The sequence below is a fragment of the Belonocnema kinseyi genome, chromosome 1, assembly GCF_010883055.1.
Source record: "Belonocnema kinseyi isolate 2016_QV_RU_SX_M_011 chromosome 1, B_treatae_v1, whole genome shotgun sequence".
In the NCBI taxonomy this organism is placed as follows: Eukaryota; Metazoa; Arthropoda; class Insecta; order Hymenoptera; family Cynipidae; genus Belonocnema; species Belonocnema kinseyi.
In genome coordinates, this window is record NC_046657.1 from 111,167,115 (window position 1) to 111,187,156 (window position 20,042).

General features: G+C 26.6%; 1 protein-coding gene across 11 annotated transcripts in view; it reads right to left on the minus strand.

Annotated features, from left to right (window-relative positions):
- Positions 1-20,042, minus strand: part of LOC117178043 (CLIP-associating protein 1-A) — a 139,464-nt gene that overhangs the window by 83,869 nt on the left and 35,553 nt on the right. For 4 of the 11 annotated variants that reach the window (XM_033369873.1, XM_033369990.1, XM_033369934.1 and 1 more), the window contains exon 1: positions 9,362-9,673. The exons of the other annotated variants lie outside the window; for them this stretch is intronic. The gene's annotated coding sequence lies outside the window, so the exon portion shown is untranslated. Of the gene's footprint in view, positions 1-9,361; positions 9,674-20,042 lie in introns of those variants that run through there. 11 annotated transcript variants of the gene reach the window in all.

The window sequence follows — 20,042 nt, forward strand, 5'->3', positions numbered from 1 at the left end:
GCTTAACGGGATAAGTTGCTCTGTGAATAATAACAAAATTGCTCTTTAGAATCAATCAGAGTCATTTGAAACGATCGCCTATTCTCAAATTAATATACTATTATTTGGCATGTCCATAAACTACGTTACGAATTTAGGGAGAGGGCGAGGGCTGAATTAGAAATTAAATATTTTTTTGAAAATTATTCTCTTTTCGTTCAAAATTCAACTGCTTAGTCGAAAATGAACTTTTTTTGGGTGAAAATTCATATTTTTGGTTGTAAATTCAACTTTATGGTTGAAAATTTAACTTTATGCTTCAAAAATACACTTTTTGAATAAAAACACTATTTATTTGAAAATTGAACTATTTCGTAGAAAATTAACTTTTTTGCTGAAAATTTATATACAGTGACCCTAGATATGGGGCCCCCTGATAGAGTTCTTCCGAGAATTGACGCCGAACCGCAAATAGGAGTAAAAGGAGCTGTGTGGGATGAGCGGCGGTCGCTCAGGCATGAACAAAAAAAGCGTTTTCTATGAAACGGCCCTCTATCTGGGTAATTCCCCGCCAAGGTCGGCCCCAAAATCGGGCCAGTATTAGAGTGTCACTGCATTTTGTCGAAAATTTATTTATTGATTTGGATATGAATTTTTTAAACTGAAAATGTAACTTTGCCTTTTTTGGTTGAAAATGCAAAAATGCAACATTTTTGGCGCACTTTTTTTAGGTCCTAAAAGAAAGGACGAGTTCGCTAACCAGCCATTTTTTATGAAAATTCAAAAAGTGAGCGCATTTTGAAAATTTTTTAGACCACTTTTTTCTGATTTTGAAAATTCTATGTACGGATGTTTATAGTATTAAAAAGAACCAACAATTTATCCGAATGACTTTTTTCGATAAAAAGAAAATTCTCAGAGTTATAGCATTTTCAAAATTTTTTTATTCAACCAAAAATCAAAAATTTAAGCAAAAAAACGCACGATATGAAAAAAGTCAAGGGAAGAAAAACATTTCTTTTTGTAAGCCCTACAAGATTATCATAACAAATTATTGGATTTTCTTGAAAAATAAATTCAAATTTTGATCGCACAAAAAATAATGAAAAATAAAAAATTCCATTTTATGGTCAAACTATGTAGGACACGAAAAAAGATAAATGAACAAAAAGGTTATCCCAAAAAAGATCGATTTCGTTAAGAATCACTTCTTGATAGGACGCGTACTTTTTGTTTTATTCTTGAAAATTAACATTCTAAATAAAAAATAAAATATAAATGTGTGGAAAAACGACGAAATTTACGAAAAAATCGAGCGCACAGCGCAAGTGTCATGATGAGAATGTGTACCTCAAAGCCTACATAACTTTGAGAAATTTAGTCTTTGACTACACTTAATTAAGTAGACAATTCAGAATATGAGGACGCATATAAATACTGCCATCTAAATTTGATCTTCTTGATAAAGTTTAATTCGAGCATTCCAAATGCAAAGAAAAAATATCCGAGCGCGAAGCGCGAGGTAACTCACTGTCGAGCGCGAAGCGCCATATTCAACCTCGCGCGCCCTAGGCGCGCTCAAACTTGCAAGCGAAGCGTGCCGCGCGCGATGAGAATGTGCCATTCTCAAACTTTTCACAAACAGTTCGATTGAAAAGAATTTTTTTTGGTTGAGGGTTCAAGTATCCTATCCTATCCTATACTATAGTTGAAAGTTGGTTGGCGCTTACCATAGAGTGATAGAAAAGTTTTTTCTACGAGTTCTGCAAGTAAATTTATTTATGAAGTCAATTAAGAATGTCTATCGAATGACTCTTTTCTATATTGCTTTCAAAATTTACAAGCACTATTAATTATTTAAATAATTTTAATGAAAAAATTTAAAGTTTGGCCTTTATCCTATGAATCAATTTGTTTTCGAAGTCAACTTAGAATGTCTATCCGATGACTCTTTTCTAGGTTGCTTTGTAAATTTACAAGAACTATTAATTATTTGAACAATTTTAATTTAAAAATTAAGAGTTTGCCCTTTTTTCTACAAGTAAATTTATTTACGGAGTTAACTAGGAATGTATATGCGATGACTCTTTTCTACATTGATTTGCAAAGTTACAAGCAGTATTAATTATTTAAACAATTTTAATTTCAAAATTAAAAGTTTGGCCTTTATCCTACGAATCAATTTGTTTTCGAAATCAACTAAGAATCTCTATCCGATGATCCTTTTCTATATTGCTTTGCAAACTTACAAGAACTATTAATTTTTTAAACAATTTTAATTAAAAAATTAAGTGTTTGCCCTTTTTTCTACAAGTAAATCTGTTTACGAAGTCAACCAAGAATGTCTATCCGATGACTGTTTCCTATTTTGCTTTGTAGATTTAAAAAGTCCTACGAGTTAATTTGTTTTCGAAATCAACTAGGAATGTCCATTCGATGACTCTTTTCTATGTTGCTTTGTAAATTTACAAGAACTATTAATTATTGAAAGAATTTCAATTGAAAAATTAAGAGTTTGCTTTTCTTTCTACGAGTAGGTTTCATTTTTTACCATAGTTAACTAAGAATATCTATCTTTCCGATGATGTTTTTTTTTTGATGCTTTGAAAATCTACAACTATTAATTATTTAAAAAATGTTTATCAACATATTTATAGCTTGGCTATTTTCAAGAAAGAGGCATCATTTGTTTACGGAATGAAATAAAAATGTCTTTCGATGATCCTTTTGCACGTTACTTTGTAAATTTATAATCATTATTAATCATTCAAACAATCTGCAGAAACACATTGAGAGTTGAGGTATTATTCAAATTTGTTTAAGAAGTTAACTAAAATTGTCTTTGTAATGACTCTTTTCTAAGTTATTTGCTAAATTTAACAGAATTATTAACTATTAATTATTGAAAGAAGTTTCATAAAAAGTTTAGAATTGGGCTATTTTTCAACGAATAGGGTCAGTTCTTTTTTACTAAGATTTAGTTATAATGCAGCTACAAACGAGTTTGCTCGAAGTACTCGCATTTGCCTAAACATTTGATCAGATGAGAGAAAACTGCAGAAAACCACCTCTCGAGTGCGGGAGGTGGTGCGAAGTCGTGTATAAATAGAAGTTATTAAAGTAAAAATGATTATTGTGGTATTTTCTTAAACCTAATTTCCAAATAGAATAATTACAAGCAAATTAGTGGGTCGCGCGCGTAAGAGCTTCTAGTTTTGTTAAAAATTCGTCTTTTTTTGACCCGTTATTGTAGTAAAAAAATTCCTGTGCACATCTCACTTAAACATGTGGAAAATGTTTTCCATTTTTAAAAGGCACCGATCGGCTTAGAATTGCCATAAGTGGCGTAAATTAGTACATAACAAGAAAATGGTAAAAATGTCGATTTCTGGGTTACTATATCATCCAGTTGCGTGCACGTGTTGCTCTCCGAAGCGTGTAATTTTGCCGCGAGTTCTTATCAACGTGTGATTCCGCCCGCAAATGGGAGATACTGTCGTGAGAATGTAAGATGTGAAAGCGTTGATGCGATCTTAAAGGGGAATAAAAAATTGACACTCGTGTGTTTAGCCTCAGGATTAACTTTTGCTCATTTGGCCACTTGGAGACGTGCGTGCAAGTGGATGCGAAAGACTCCGTGTCCAGGTGTACGATAGATTATTATCTGACAGGAGATATCGAGAGGATTCGAATTATCTACTTTAAATCTCTTTACAATCTCTAGATCTACTTGTCGATCTTATACTTTAGAGTCAATCTGCATTTTCTCGAGGGAATTGTAAATAATAATAGAAGAAAATTCCTCTTATCGACATTTACCAACGTATCTACCAACTAGGGTCTATTCCGTAGTCAATTTAAACTTCCAATTTATTTTTTAATTAGATTGGATTAGTTTATTTTTACTGTACGTATACCGTTTTCGTGTTTTCACGTATCTAAACTCCCCCTCACACAGGAGTAGGATTTTTATTAGAAATGTTCATTTTCTATTTCCTAAATCAATCGTAATTTTTTCACATTTCAATTAAATTAAATTTTCTAATTCTTTTATTATTGTGTTATTAGGCACAATTTACAAGGCAAATAAATTTAAATTCCAGGTTTAACAATTTAATCAGAATACCCGCCGAATGCTTTGATAAAACTTTTGAGGAAGCATAATTGAAATTCTACTTTATTTGAATATAAAAACGAGCTGTCTCAAATTATACCTTGCAAAAGAAGTTAAATATACGTTTTTCACAAATTTTCCCTTTTCCGTCACCAAATATTTATCTACATTGTAAAATTAATTGCAGAGAATGTCGGAAATCTTGCAAACAAATACAAAAAAGTTTTCGAATTTAAATTATGAAAACTAATTAAAATAACTCTTTTTTTCTATCATTTGTTTTACGCAGGGTGGCCGTTTTAATCGCAGAAAAAAATCCCGGTCATTTCCCGGTTCGAAAACATTTTTCACGGTCAATGAAAGTAAAAAAAAACTCTAAAGCTAAAAATGTTTCCATTTGAAGCACTAAAAACTGAGCTGCAAATCATTTTAAGCAATTTATGTCTAGCAATATTTTGGAACATCCACATGTTGTTTCGCATTTTTACAATTTTTAATTATTTTTGAATTTTTTAAAACTATTGTTGAAATATTCTGTTAAGATTAATTTTTCAAAATAAAAAGTCATTTTCAATTTTTCTAGGTATCTTACGAAAATCATTTTTATTCTCATGAAGCCTTTCACAGTTCTTAGAAATCTTCTAAATTTTTTTTTCGAAATCTGCACAAATCTATATTTTGTTTTTAATTAGGCCGTGGGCTATTTGCACCGAAATTATGTATTTGAAATCAGTTCATAATTTTTATTGATTTTGAATTTTTTCAAACCTTCTAAATATCTCTTCAACTCACTCAAATTTCTTCTGGGAATAATAACATGTGTTCAATATTTATCATACATCGAAGTTCAATAATTATGCTTGTAAATTAAAATATTTAAATAGAAAAATTAAGATTGTAACGCTCAAAGTTCAGTTCCAATTTCAAAGTTTAAAATTTGAGACTAAAACAATATTTTAAATTTAATAAAAATCTTTACTTGTGAATATATTGTTTTGAAGTAATAAAAACTTTTTTAATAGTTTATAAAGTTTTAATTAAACGTTTACATTCGTTTAAATACAAAGACCTTCCAAATGAAACAGTTGAATCTTTAACGTTAAAATTTAGAAATTCTTAAATTTCGAACTGATTTCGAATCATCTTGTAAAATCAATTATTAGTCACTTTTTAATCCTTAATGAATATTTCCATGTTTAAACTCATTGTAATTTATATTCACAGTTAATCAACCAAACAGGTTTCTTTAAATCCAAAATTGTTGATTTCAAACGATTCTAGTTTTTAATTTATTAGGTCTTTAAAACTGAATTTTTAAATTCTCTAAATGAAAAATGTACGCTCAAAAATTAAAATCTAAAATGGAATATTGTAAGTGATTGTAACAATTTAAATAATTATTTTAAAAACTGTGGAAATCAAACTTGGACAAATCTTTTTTTCTACAAATTTGTAAAATTCCCGGTCAACAAATAAATGGTTATTTCTCGATTTTTCCCGGTCCAGCGGCCACTCTGTTTACAGACTTTTATGTGCTAAGCATGATGTTATTAGTTTTCCTTGATAACATCGAGCCCATTGTTATATTTGATTTTCACTTATAAAACAATTTTAGCAATATGAAAATCCATGTCCCTCATGTATTAAAGATAAATGAATATCAGGTTTATTTTCAGCTTAAAATAAAATAAAACAATGTTCCTGATCAACAGCTTGACCTATGCAAAACTACTGGACAATCTTAGACACATTTGATTCATTATTCATTCATTATTTATTCATTTATTTTGTGGGTAAAAATTACTGGGGGCACCCTGTAAACGTTTTCAAACTGAAGTTAAAATTCAACACTTTCAAGCCTGTAAATTTTCGATTTTACTCTTGTAACTAAATAAAATATAATTCAAATCGATAACCTTTTCGTAAACATTTGCCACTGCAAAAAATTGAAAATAATTCTGCGTTGTCGGAAACTTTCTCTATCCTAAAATAATCAAGGTAAATTATTGCTCTATTTGCCCGTGACTGAGCATTTTGAAAATTGCTTATAGAAACTAGAATTCCCCTAATATAACAGCATTCTTTTTCATTGTTCGAAGAAAGGAATAATTCCTCAGTTCATGACTTTTCCCATTCGGAAAATTGTTCACAAAATCATTGCTTCTCGAAAAAATGAAAATAATCTGATAAATAATTTGTATACGTATGTGATAACAGTATGTTCTGCATAGAGGCCAAGTTCTCATTGCCTGGATTAGCGAGCGGAACAATATTTGGTTGGCTAATACGCCGTTAGTGATAAGAAAATCTGTACATTTATAAATTCACTTTTGTTTGCTTTTAATTACTCAAAAGAGTTTAAGAATTTTTTAAAATTAAAGAATCAAGAATTTTTAAAAGTACTATTTAGAGAAATTCAATTATATCATAAATGAAATTAAAAAGGCGATAAAGTGCTAAAAATAATAAAGTTAAATTATTCTTTGCACTTTCTTGATTATTTCCGATATTTACATCTTCTTTTGAATTAAAGGCCATTACTTTTATACGTCAACGGACTGGTATGTACACTATAGTACGTAATAGATACCAGTAAGCATCCCACAAAGCAAGCTCGGATCTCGAATTTAGAGCAAAAGGAAGGAGAAGTCCAGTCAATCAATCCTGCTTAATTAAACATTGAATATTTTCACAACAACCATTCCTCCACTTTCGCAACACTGAATGTGGTTTTAAAGATCTTAATTGAATGACCAGAGTTAAAAAAATAAGTACTATATTTATTATTATTGGGTTTCAAAAAGCATTCCAGAGATTAAAATCAAAAGTAAATTTAAAATTAAAAAAAAGCGTTATCCATACAGTTACCGACATTTCGACTTCAAATGATTTGGCAACAAAGGGACTTTAAAATTAATTAAATAATAAATTATAAGTTTAAATTTAGTACTAAAAATGAGAAATTATTAGATGTGTCAGTAATAGGAATTTTCACTTATACAAGTATTATTTAATTAGAAATTTTGTTTAAAATTGTTAGCGTGAAAAATTTGAAAACTTTAATTTTAAATTCCCAAAATTTAAACATTCAGAATTGTACAGTTTTAAATTTTGAAGTTGTAAGCGCGTAAATTAGACAATTACAAATTTTATACTGTTAAAAATTGGGCAATATCAGATTTATAACATTCAAAGTTGGATACTTTTAAACTACCAAATGAGACACTTTCTAATGATAAGGGGTAAAAATTTGACAATTTTAAACTTTCAGGATAAGACAGTTTTCAATTTTAAATTACTAGTGAACCAATTTCAAATATTTACCGCTCAAATTTAGACAGCTCAGAACTTCAAAAATTGGACTAAAATTTTCAATTTCTATGACGTTGAAAACTGGACAATTAGAAATGTCTAGCGTTCAAAATCGAAAAACTTCAAAGTAAACACAAAATGGGATAATTTCAAATTTCAAAACTTTGAAAATTGACGATTTAATATTTTCAGATCTCAAAATATTGGACAATATTAACTTCCGAAGCGCACCATTTTATATTTTAAGCTTTTATAAGTGGGACAATGTAACATTTTTATTGTCTAATATTGGAAAATCTTAAAATTTGAACAACCGAAACTGGAAAATTTCAAATTTAAAACTCTAAATTGAACAATGAAATATGTTGGTAATGTTAGTAATTGGTTAGAAATTGGTCTCTAATTTTAAATTGATAGTCCGTTAATTTTCAATTTTTAACACTTAAGCTTAGATAATTTAAAACTCTAAATTTCAAAAATGGGACAATTGACACTTCCGAAATTAAAAAATGTTTAAGTTGAAAGTTATAAAATTTTTTTTCAAACTTTTTAATTCAATTTCAAAATTAAAAAAAAGCTTTTAAATCGGACAAGCTTACTTTTTTAGCGTTCAAAATACATATTCGACAATCTTAACTTCCAAAGTGGACAATTTTAAAGTTTTATGAATGGTACAATTGAACATTTTTATTACCAAATATTGGAAAAGTTTAAACTTTAAAGGTTCCAAAGTGGGACAATTCAAACATAACATTTCCAAAATAAAACAATTTTAAATTTGTAAAGTTCAAAATGAAACGCGAAAAAATGTACACCATACCATCGATATTTTGCAATTTAAACTATCAAAATGGGAAACTTTTTAATTTCAAACTTAAAGGGATCCCGGAAACTTCTTCTAGTTTCATAAACTACAAAATAAATGACTGTGAGGCTAATTAAAATCAACAGAAAGACAATAATAAAAAAAGCATTAATAATTGATCCGGTTAGAATGTACAACTTAAAAATGTTATAATGTCCTATTTAAATATTTCAAAATTAAAAAATTAAATAAAGTTAATAAATTAAAGAACTTTACATAAAAGAATTAAAAACAGATCAATCTTCAACACTTAGGTTTTGTATAGTTGAAGTGTTAAAGTGAGTTATCAATAAAAACAAAAAAATTTGAAAGATCAAGATTTCAAAATTGACCAGTTAAAAGTTAAATATATAAAAATGTAATACAATCCACGATTGAGAAACTTTCAATTAAAGGATTACAAATTAAACAAAAGGTAAAATTTAAAAGCTACATATAACAATAAGCAATTTTGAATGATGCTTTCAACTTTTGAATCATTTAGAGTTTAAATCTTTTAAAATTCAACAATCTTTAATTAAAAATTCATTTAAAATAAAAATGTCAAACTTCAGTTTTAGCAAATTAAACAATTTTAAATAGAAATATTGAAATAAATAATTAGCTAGATAAAATTCATTAGTAATTATTTCTTTCGAGTTTCAATATTTCCTTTAAAAAAAGTAGTTTCGACAAAATTAGCCGACATTCTTCATCTATCTTTACACAAGGAACTTGAAATTGTGAAATTTTATCTACAGTAAACAAAAGAATCGTTCAAGTCTTTAAATTCAAATACATAGTTATCTATTATTTGTAGAAGATCATATGGAATTCCGTGTGGGCGTTCCATGAAATCTTTAGAAATATCATTCAATGGATTTGTTTTACAAAAGGCAAAAAAAATGAATGACACTTTTATATTCCATTTCAGCATTGTATAATCTATACAGAATTTCTTGTTTTAGATTGTTTCAGTTTTTTCAAATTGGAACCCACATTTCTATGAAATTTTAGACGAATTAAAACATTTATACATCTAATTTTCAATATATTATAATGAAATATAATAAAATATAATATATAATAAAATTTCTCTCCAGCAAACAAACCATTCTATAATTCCAAGTTTTCGAATCGAGAGCACTTCACTTTTAGAAAACACTAGCACAATTTTCTTCACATTTTCACAAAAAAAATATATATTAATTGGGCAAAAATCGTACAGTAAATACACGTGATATGTGTTTGTTTCAGCACGGGAATTAAAAGGTATTAAAAAACACACCCAAAAAGTTATATTTATCAATATTTTCACAATAGAAAATGGTGAGATAATGTCGATGACTAAAATTATTAAAATGAAAATTGATTTTTAAAAAATAAAATAAAATAAAAATTGCTAGAGAATAGCCGCTTGATAGTTACGCGGTGGAACAACTACCTTAGCGTAGTGTTGAACTGTTCGCGAGTCGCGAGTTTGAATCGGAACGCGAAGACTTCGGAAGAAGGGGGGCATAGGTGGGAGATTTTCCCTTACATCAGATACGATAGGCGGCTATTGGCGGCTTATAGGAAGGGCAAGAGGCCACGACGTGCCTCTGTGGCTAGATTATAATCGCTACAATGCTCTATAAAAAGTTGGAATGTCAACAAATCGAATTATGCGAATAGTGCTATAATTTGGATCAAAAATTAAAAAAAAAAACATAATTTCCTAAAAATAATAAAACCAACAATAGTAAAAACTATTCTACAGGGTGTCTTACTCATATTCAAGAAAATCCCTAGCAATTCCAGGTTTTTTTTTTAAATCTCAAGTGCGAGTTCATTATAAATTTGTTTTTGGTTGTCTCTAGCGATTCAGTTGATATGCTTCATTTAGAAAGCTTTGACAAATTACATTACAAGATTTTCTTGAACATATTACCACCATCAATTATTTATATGTTTAAATAATACTAAAAATATAATCATTTCATGAGTTTGTTCATAAAGTCCATGAATTTGAATGATAATGTAACCAAATGTTTATTTTATCGACTTGTTTAAACTGCTTTTAATTCTTAATTTTTCAAGTAAAAATATTGCACTTTCAACAAAAAAGATGAATTTTTAACCAAACAATTGAGTTTTAAAACATTTATACCAGAAAGGACGATTTTTCAACAAAATGCACGAATTTTCAACGAAATAGTTTAGTTCACAACTAAAAAGGACAAATTGTCAACTAAGTAGCTTAATTTTCAACACTCACATTTTCAGTTAAAAAATTAATTCCCCCCCCCCCCCCCAAATGTCAACCCAAGTTGTTAATTTTCAACTCGAATAGATGAATTTTTAACCAAAAAGACGAATTTTCAAACAAGAAGATTAAGTTTTTACTTAAAAGACAAATTTTCAACCTAACAGTTGAACTTTTAAATAAAAAAGATCAACTTTCAATCCAACATGAGAAGGTTCAATTTTAATTTTCAACCAAAGTGAGGAATTTTCAACTAAATGAAAAATTTTTAACTAGAATAGTTAAATTTTCAATCAAATATATGAATTTTCAACCAGGTACATAAATCTCAACTAAAAAAGATAAATTTTAAATCAAAAATTGAATAGTGAAATTGTCAGGTAGAAAAATTGATGTTAAAAAAAAATGAATTTTCGACTAAAATGATGGAATATTGATCAATATTGATTTTGTTGGTTGACTATTATCATTTTAACACAAATCTCTTTTTTTATCGAATATTTTACTATTATGTTAAAAATTCGTTTTTAATTGGTTGAAAATCTATTTTTTAATGAAAAATTTAACTATTCCATTTTTTGTAAAAAAAAATCTTTTTTAGCTAAAAATGCATGTATTTTATTGAAAAATCGACCTTTTTGTTAGAAACTTAATTGTATTGTTAAAAATTCATATTTTTGGTTTTAAATTTAACTATTTGAAACAAAATTAATTTTTCTATTGAAGATTCATCATTATAGTGGGAAATTCATTTCTTTGGTTTAAAATTTTAAGTTTTTGGTCGAAATCAATATATCTTGTATCAATACATTTTTTTGGTTGAAATTATTTTTCTTGGTTGAAAATTGATAATTTTTCTAGCAATTTCAATTATTTGTTAAAAAATTCATCTTTTGTTGAAAATGCGCCTTTTTGGTAGAAAATTCATTATGGTGGTTAGAGATCCCTAATTTTTAAAATTAATTACTTTGGTTGCAAATTGATCTATTAGTTAGCAAATTCATATATTTTGTTAGAAATCCTTACTTTTTAAATGAATTCAACTACATATTTTTTGACAAAAATTAAACTATATTCGGTTGAAAGTTGAATTACTTTATTAATCACTCATTTCTTTTTATTGATGATTTAACTCCTTAATTGAAAATTCATCTCTTTGACTGAAAATTCGTCTTTTTTCGTAGAAAATGAATGTTATTACTGCAATATTTTTACTCGAAATATTAGGAATTGCAAGCCTTTTCATTTGAATTAGATATAATGCCTAGATTAATTTTATTTAAAAGAATTTATTCCACTATTTTCGTGAAAAATTTGATTATTTTTTTATTTCCAACGACAGCATTCATTGACCTTTCGGGTTTAATTTTTCGATCTAATCCTCAGTTTTCAAACTGTCTGGTTTCCTAATGCCTTAAGTTTTTGTTTACAACTCATGAAAAATGAATCGAAACTTTGTGGAAAAGGGCGAAATTTTTCGAATCTACGTGTTTCATGAGACTTCTCAAATTTAAGAGAGGAAAAAGAGACCAGATTATAATCACTGCACTAAAAGTCCCAATCATTTCCCACTTTTCCTTTGAATAATAACTTTTTTCGAAAATTATTTCAGTAAAATACTTATATCATAGCAAAATTTAATAAAATTTAAACTTTAAATTTCAAATTATTAGAGTAAAAAATATTGGGCAATTTTTAGTTTTAAAATTCCAAAAAGGAACAGTTGAAAATTTGTAAATCTAAATTATTCATTAAAAATGGGTACGGTTCCAAAACAGATAATTAAAAAATTTAGATTTCCAAAATTTGACACTTTCAAATTTGTAGGGTTCAAAATTGGACAAATCTTACATTTAAACTTACACATTAGACAATATAAAGACAAAAATGTCAATCTTTCAGTGTTCTAAGCAAATTGAAAAAATTTAATTCACTAAATTTATATATTTAAAATATCCTTCATCCTGTTTTAAATTGAAACATTTTCAATGAAATTTCTTTATAATTCATTTAGGATTCTTTAAAATTTACATGTTTTAAAAATAAGAGCGTTTTTAAAATTTGACACCGTTAAATATAAAAAAAAATATTTCCTCGTTTTGCAAATTGTAATAATTTCAAATATTAATTGCTTCCCGATTGAAATATTGGCAAGATTTTCATTTTAATATTACCAATCAAAGAATCAGGCGCCTGAATATTTCGCCAATTCGACTTAGCTTATTTTTAACTTTTCCGAATTACCATTTGACATAATTTACCTTATTCTTGAAAGCAAACAGTAATTTGGAAAAATTGAATTGAGGAAAGATGGTAACTGGGAAAAATTAAAATTAGTGAGAATAATAATTCGGAAAAATTAAAATTTGGCCAAGGGGTAATTCGGAAAAATAAAAATTAGGGAAAATATTAATTCGGAAAAATAAAAATTAGGCTAAATGGTAATATGGAAAAATACAAATTACATCAACAGTTCATTCAGAAAAAATATAAATTAGTGTAAATTGTTATTTTGTCAAATAAATTTCATTAAAATAAAAATGAGGAAAAGCAGAATCTGATGAATATTGATGCGCATCTAAAGAAAATATATTGATGAAATGAGAGTTTGGTGACGAAAACTGGTAATAAATTCAGTGAGTTTATCGACAATCAGAAAATGAGCGTCGGCGCTAAGTTGATGTTCAACACTGTTAAAACACAAACGCGCCCACTCGCCATACGCGAACTACACTGCAGATGATACATCACTTACATAAGATAATTTTCTTTCGCATCTACCTCTCGATTATAAAGAAATAATTAACGTGTTGCTGTTATTCAGAAGGACGTCAGACTACATTCACGAGTTTTTTCCACCATTTAGCCTAGAAGAATTATTATTCGTCCTAATGACTAGTTACTAAAAAAAAATTAACTTTACAAATGAAATATTAAAGAAAAAAAAAATTAATCCTGAATAATACCTTAAGAAAATAAAAGAAACTATTTTTCAAAAGCCTCTCTAGTTGAAACCAGAAATCCAGTTCCTGGAGAACCCAAATGAAAAACGAATCTATCTCATTATATTCAAATCCACTTAAATGTCTTTTAAGAAAATTTGAAAAATAGTTCTATCATATGATTGTGTCTCATTAATGTTTGTTGAAACTCATTAAAGAAATCAGGATGTCTACTCAAATCCTGAAAAAAAAGAAATTCCCTTATAATTTTAGGTATTTCCAGATTTCTCAATATTTTTCCAGGTATAATTTTTCATATTACAAAGCCGTTACAATATTTCACATTTTTTAAAATAATCGTCTGTGTTATTATATAAGTATGTGTTATATGTTATAAGCAATGTTTTTTTCATTTTCTAGAGATTCAATTAATATGTGTAATTTATAAAGACAAATTATATTACAATATATTCTTAAATATTTTAGGACCATTCTTAAATAAAATAATTGAATAATACTAAAAACATAATTGATTATTTATTGAATTTGTATATAAAGTCCATGACATTGAATAATAGAATATTGCATTTTCAAGAAAATAGATTAATTTTTAACCAAAACGATGAACTTTTAAATAAAATGATTAATCTTTGGCTGAAATAGTTGAATTTTCAACCAAAAGATTAATTTTCTGAAAAAAACGACTGTTCAACAAAATACATGAATTTTCAACCAAATAGTTAAATTTTAAACTAAAAAGGAATATGTAAAAAGATGATTAGTTAACTTTTCAGTTAAAAAAATTAATTTTTGGTAAAAGAGATTTTTAACCAAAGTTCTGAATTTTAAAAGGAAATCATGAATATTTAACTGAAATAGATACATTTTAAACCAAAAAGATGAATGTTTAACAAAAAAAGTTTAACTTTCAATAATTTTTAATAAAAAAAAAATAATTTTTCAACTAAACTGATGAATATTAAATTGGAATTAGTTTTTACCAAAATTACGAATGTTCATAAAAATACATGCATTTTCAACTAAAGAAGATAAATCGTCAACCCAAAATTTAAAAGTTAAATTATCAGTTGAAAAAATTAATGTTCAACCAAAGAGATGAATTTTCAATAAACTGGTAAATCTCAACTCGAATAGTTGAACTTTAAAGCAAAAAGAGTTTGTCAACTAAAATTATTAATCTTGAACTTGAATACTTCAATTCTTATAAAAAAATCAATTTTTTAGCATAAAAGACGATTTTTCAACAAAAGTTATGAATTTTTTAACAAATAGTAGTTGCATTTTCAACAACAAAATTTTAACAAAACAGGCAAATTTTCAACTAAAAAAGATCAACTGTTAAATTTTCAAACAAAATGAGGAGTTTTTAACTGGAATAATCGAATTTTCAACAAAAAGATTAATTTTTATCCAAGAAAAATAAGTTATACCAAAATTCATCTGGAATAGTTACATTTTCCGTTTAAAGAAATTAATTTTCAGCCAAAGAAAAAACGAATTTTCAATAAGATAGCTCATTTTTCAACCAGAGTTACATGTTCAAATAAAATGATGAATCTTCAACAAAAAATAATTTTTAACGAAAGAGTTTAACCTCAACCAAGCATAATTAAATTTGCATTTTATGAATTTGAACGTAAAACGTAGTAGATGAGATTTCAACCAAAAAAGATTTTAATTTTGAATTAAAAATATTTGAATTCAATAAAAAGACGACTTTTCAAAATGAGTTGAATTTAAAACCAAGAAGATTAAGTTTCTACAAAAAGAATTAAGTTTCAATTAAAACCGACCAATACTGAACCAAAAATAGAAGTTAAATTTTCGGTTAAAAAATTAATTTCAAACCAAAATAAAAAGCGTATTTAAAAAAAAATTAAATACAGTAATCTAAAGCTACTTATGCCTCGAAAAAATTCCCCGGCTTTAATAAAAATTCCCTTCAATTTGCAGGTTTATCCAGGTATAAAAAAAAATTTTCTGAGAATTCCAAGTTTTCCAGTTTCTCCAGGCAGGGTAGACACCCTGGAAATTTAACAATGTTCTATGCTCTTTTAGATCTTTCTTTACTCCTATTGTTGTAACCAATTTTTATTTCAACTAATTTGGAAACTAAAAATCAAAATGAATTTGAAAGAATTCAAGTTTTTTAAATTCAAAAATATTTAATATTCTGTGTTTATAATTCTCTTTAAAGAACTGTTTGTAAATTTCGAGAATTGAATAAAAATGTAAACTTGAAAACCTAGATATATAGGCCAAATCTTTTAGTTTTCGAGCCTTGTCCTCGTGGCGATTAATGTTTACTAGGTATGGAAAAATTCTTGTAACGTAAGAATTGTTTTTGTGAAGTGGATTGAATTCACAATTACTTTCCTGTAATTGGGCATAAGAGTCACGAAGATCCTTGTTCGAATATGTGTTTCTAAGGTTGAAGGAACTTTTCCTCTCCATACAAATATCAAAATCACGTACATCCGCGCATATACGCATTATACTTACAACTACTTTTAATTATTGACAAATACCTACGGAAAAATAGTAATCAAAATATGAATAGAAATAAATAAAAATATTTCGGTTTAATTATTAATAAAAGAGTATTATTTTGAGGCAGTTCTGAGTTTATTACAGGCCTCACAGTTCCTATATGAAATAAAATATAGGGACCAAAGGGTACTTTTTGTCACGCTCATGGGGTAACAAATTCAGGATAAATTCTCAAGACTGCAAAACAATTCGAGTTAAATTAAAAAAATTCGAATAAATAGGAATTTTTTTAAAATAAAACATTTATTTCTGTAAAATTGAAAACTGAAAAGAATTTAAAAATAAAATAATTTTTTTTTTAATCGAGGAACTTTCAAATTAGCTTAGAATCATTAAAATAGTATTCCAAAGAATTTGATTTGAGTAAAATTGAGTGAATTTCGAAGAATAAAGAGAAATTTTAAGATCTCGTGAAATCTTGAAAATCTCCTCACTTCTTGTGAATAAATTCTTTGAAATCCAGTAAAATAATAAAATCTATTAAAATATTAAAATCCCTTAAAATTATGAAAACCCTTAGAGACCTCTTGAAATTGTTTAAAAAATATGATAAAATCCCGTGACATTTGATGAAATCTGATGATATTTTCTGAAATCCAGGAAAATGTACGAAGATACCTTGACAGTTTTAAAAACCCTCACAATTATTGATATCATCGGAAATCTTATGAAATCCCGTGAAATGTTTCGTGAATATCCTTAGAACCTATAGTTCCTGTAAAATCGTTCCATATTTCCGGAATTCTAGAAAACTCTTTATCCTCAAATATTCTAAGCGCTTTGAAATCCCACAAAATTAATAAAAATTATTAAAAAATTCTTTGGATTCTTTTAGAATTTCCTAAAATATTTAAAATAATTTTAAACCTTTTGAAATCCTTTCAAACTTTTCAAATGTCTTGAAATTTCCATAGAATTCTTAGAAATACCCTAAAATCTTCCAAATCCTTTCAGATTATTGAAATCTAATAAAAGTGTCTAAGAATATTAAAAAACACCCTAAAATATATTTTTAAATAATTCAAGACAATCCAAAAATATATATAAAATATAAAATAAATAGTAATTAACCCATGAGTAAATTTATTAAAAGAAAAAGGACGGCAGTGATTTCATCTTAAAAAAGGAACTAAAAAGTGATTTTAGAAAAAAGTGACTGATAGTAACTGTGTCGCAGCCCTGATTATTTTTTACAGTTACTTCTTACAAAAATTCCCTGATTTGGAATATTTTTCTCTCATAATCCCTGAATTTTGAAAGTTTCGATAAAGTTTGTTTAAGTTCCATTATGGCTGGAAAATAGGCTAAAAAAGAGGCTATAGGGAGCGGCATGTAATATTGAAATTCAGACTGTGTTTGATCTTGACTGTAAATGTAAATTACTGTAGGACTAAACAGAAGGTAAATGATTGAAATTAAAATTGTAGGGAGGCACTTAAAAATAGGTGAGGTTACTTATAATGAAGTTAGTTGAAAATGTCATTTCTAATTGTATTCTTTCAATTAAGAGACCTTCTGTGACCTTCGTTGTACTTAAAATGTTAATATTCGTTCTGTGAACTTAAAATTTATATTTAATAACTTATAACAGAAATTTGTTATTTAAAATTACTATTTTGAACATTTGAAAATTCTAAGTCAACGTAACCTAAAATACAACTCCTATCTTAAACATGAAAAACTGAAACATTAAAAACTTCAAAAATTAGACAATTTCAAGCATCAAACTTTCAAAATGGGACAATTACAAATTATCCACTTCAAAAAAATGAACAATTCAAATATCAAAATTCTAAAATTGGACAACATTTAAAATTTGTCAAACGTTTTCATCTTTCAAAATTGGAGAAGTTTAGAAGACTTTAACGTGAATTAAAAAAGCAAATAAAAAAAAAGAAAACATTCAATTGAGTAGAGTTGAGTGAATATAAGAATTTAAGTGAATTTAAAAAATTCAAGAGAACTCCATAGAATTAAGAACAAATTAATAAGAATTTAGGGTAAATTCCATTAAAATTAATGCAAAAAATATTTGGAAATCTCTTAAAATCTTTGAATTAATAAGAATCTCTCACTTTTTCTGAAGTTCATCTATTTTGTTGCAATTTCGGCTATTTTTATGAAAAATTCAATTGTTTGGTTCTAAATGCAACTATTTGGTTACATTATTTTTTCTCTTTTATGAGCGTGTCACGCGGACAGACTCCTACCTTAAGAACACTTTTTTTATTCCTTAACTTATTTTCGCACGAAGCGCCACATTGTATTGAAAATTTGAGATATTAAATCAGATGCACTAAGAAAGGTTGGGCTGATCCTAAATTTTTATAATTGCGAAAAAAGATTTTTTTGTTAATATTTTATTATTGTTGCTTTTTTCATAATTATTAAAATGTATGACCAGACCGAGCTTTTAAGAAATTCGTCTTTTTGCTTGCAAATTTATTAATTTACATTACTTCATATATTAAATTCAATTTAAACCGCTTCCTAATTTTTCAAGTAAAAATATTGCATTTTTAACAAAACAGATGAATTTATAACCAAAAAAGTTGAATTTTAAACTAGAAAATACCAATTTTCAACCAATAGTCAAATTTCGAACAAAAAAGATCAGTTTCCAATAAAACATAGAATAGTTGAATTTTCAGTCAAAACATTTAATTATCCTCCATAAAAAGTGTCAATCAAAGAGATTAATTTTCAACTAAAATGTTAACTCTTCAACTGGAATAGATAAATTTTAAACCATACAGATGAATTTTTATTATATTATATTATTATATGAAATTTTAACCTTCAACCGAGTAGGTTTATTTTCAATCAAAAAGATTAATTTTAAACCAAGAAGATTAAGTTCTAACAAAAAATACAATTTTTCAGCTACAAAAGATCAATTTTCAACAAAAAATGAAATAGTCCAATTTTCAGTTAAAAAAATTAATGCTTCACCAAAAAGCAAAAAAAGATTTTCAACAAAAGTGATGAATTTTGAACTAAGATTATGGATCAACTGCAATAGTTAAATTTTAAACCAAAAAGATTCATTTTCAAATAAAATAATGAATCTTTAACTTTGTTATATTTTCGAATTTTCATCTAAAAATATAACTTTTCAACCAAAAATTTAATAGGTAAAGTTTTAGTTAAATAATTAATGTTTAACCAAAGAAGTTAATTTTTTGAATAAAATGATGGAATAGTCAACTGGTATAGCTAAATTTTCTGATAACAAAACTAATATAAAAAAAACGAATAATCAACAAATAACTTAAATAAAGAAATGTAAACCTACTTTCACAAATAAAGAATCATTGATTTTCAATTTTATAATGCAATTTGCAATAAAATTAGCACGCTCTCAAAATTTCCTTGGCAATTTCATGTTTTCCAGGTAGAGTAGACACTAGACACCATGGATTCAGTGTCTGATACTGACTTTTAAAACTATGTTTAAAAATTGTATGCGACTTTTTTTGAAATTCCTTGCTGCTAAGTTTCTTTGTAATTTTAAGCAAATAATCTGGATTTTTTAAAAACCTACTCGTCGATTAGTTTTATACCTAGAAAACAGAAAATGTAAAAGTTGATATTTCAATCTGAAAAGATGTAAATATTAAATAATAAACAGTTAAGTTCATAGAAAAACGAAATTTCCACTTATAAAATATTTGCTTTTTGTTTTTAAGAAAACAGTTCATTTTCAACGAAAAATGTAATAGTTGATATTTAAATCTGAAGAGATGTTAACATTAAATAAAAAAAAGCTTAAGTCATAAAAAATTAAATTTAAACTTATATATATTTTTTTTTGTTAATTTAAACGAAAAAGTTAATTTTCAATAAAATAGTTGAATTTTCAACCAAATACATAAACTTTATATCAAGAAGATTAATTTTCTCAACAAAAAAAAAACACGAATGTTCAGTCAAAGAGATGAATTCTCAACGAAGAATGTAATAGTTCATATTTAAATTTGAAGCGATGTTAATTTTAAATAAAAAAAGGTTAATTCATAAAAAATGAAATTTCAA